This window comes from Nilaparvata lugens, unplaced genomic scaffold (assembly GCF_014356525.2).
Source record: "Nilaparvata lugens isolate BPH unplaced genomic scaffold, ASM1435652v1 scaffold9292, whole genome shotgun sequence".
Lineage (NCBI taxonomy): Eukaryota > Metazoa > Arthropoda > Insecta > Hemiptera > Delphacidae > Nilaparvata > Nilaparvata lugens.
In genome coordinates this window covers 2,535-3,301 of record NW_024095036.1, presented here as the reverse complement: position 1 = coordinate 3,301, position 767 = coordinate 2,535, and the positions used below count along the sequence as shown (strand labels likewise).

Sequence of the window (767 nt, the reverse complement as noted above, 5' to 3'; positions counted from 1 at the left end):
CTAATATTTTATTTCATCAATATCTTGAAAATTATACCAAATCATGCGAGATATAACAATCAGAATTGATGAGATCCTGTCTAGGTTTACTGGAGTATTGATCGTAATGAATGGAATTTTTCTTGCCTGAAAGAAAGCATCAAAGTTGTGTAGATATGCATTCTCGCCAGAGTTTTGTGTGCTGTTCGATAGAGGTCTTGTCATTTGGATGGAAAGTTATCGCTTCTCGGCCTGTTGGCTAAGATCAAAGTGTAGTATCTGTTCTTATCAGCTTAATATCTGATACGCCGCACATTGTGTGGCCAGTATATTAAACTGATTTTTGGAAATAGATGGAGTGTTAGGGGCTTGCTCCACCTCCATCACGGGTCGACCTGGCATTGCAGTACAGTCGGACTGGCCCACCTAATCTCATTAAACATATTCTACATTATATTCAAACTTCAACCAAAGTAATTGTATTTCAGATTGTATTATATGATGAAATGAAGAAAATAGGGCCCACACATGTGGATGGGAGAATAAACTTGTAGGAAATCCATTCAGAGTAGAATTTGATAATATATTTTGTGATTATAATAATATTGTCATTCTTAGGAGGGGTTGAATATTGAACTCTGCTAATTATTTCTTAAAATTTAATTATGTTTTGAAAAAATGTCATGTCCAGAATACTATGATTTTCAGTAATATATTTATTTTCTACTACTGAACCACATTGCAGTTCTCAAATCAAATACTGGCACTAATAATGAGAAAGACCAATA

General features: G+C 34.2%; 1 non-coding gene across 1 annotated transcript; it reads left to right on the top strand.

Annotated features, from left to right (window-relative positions):
* Positions 1 to 218: 218 nt before the first annotated feature.
* Positions 219 to 410, top strand: LOC120349312. Its single transcript, XR_005570321.1, has one exon. It is a non-coding gene; the product is annotated as a U2 spliceosomal RNA (small nuclear RNA).
* The last annotated feature ends 357 nt before the right edge of the window (positions 411 to 767 follow it).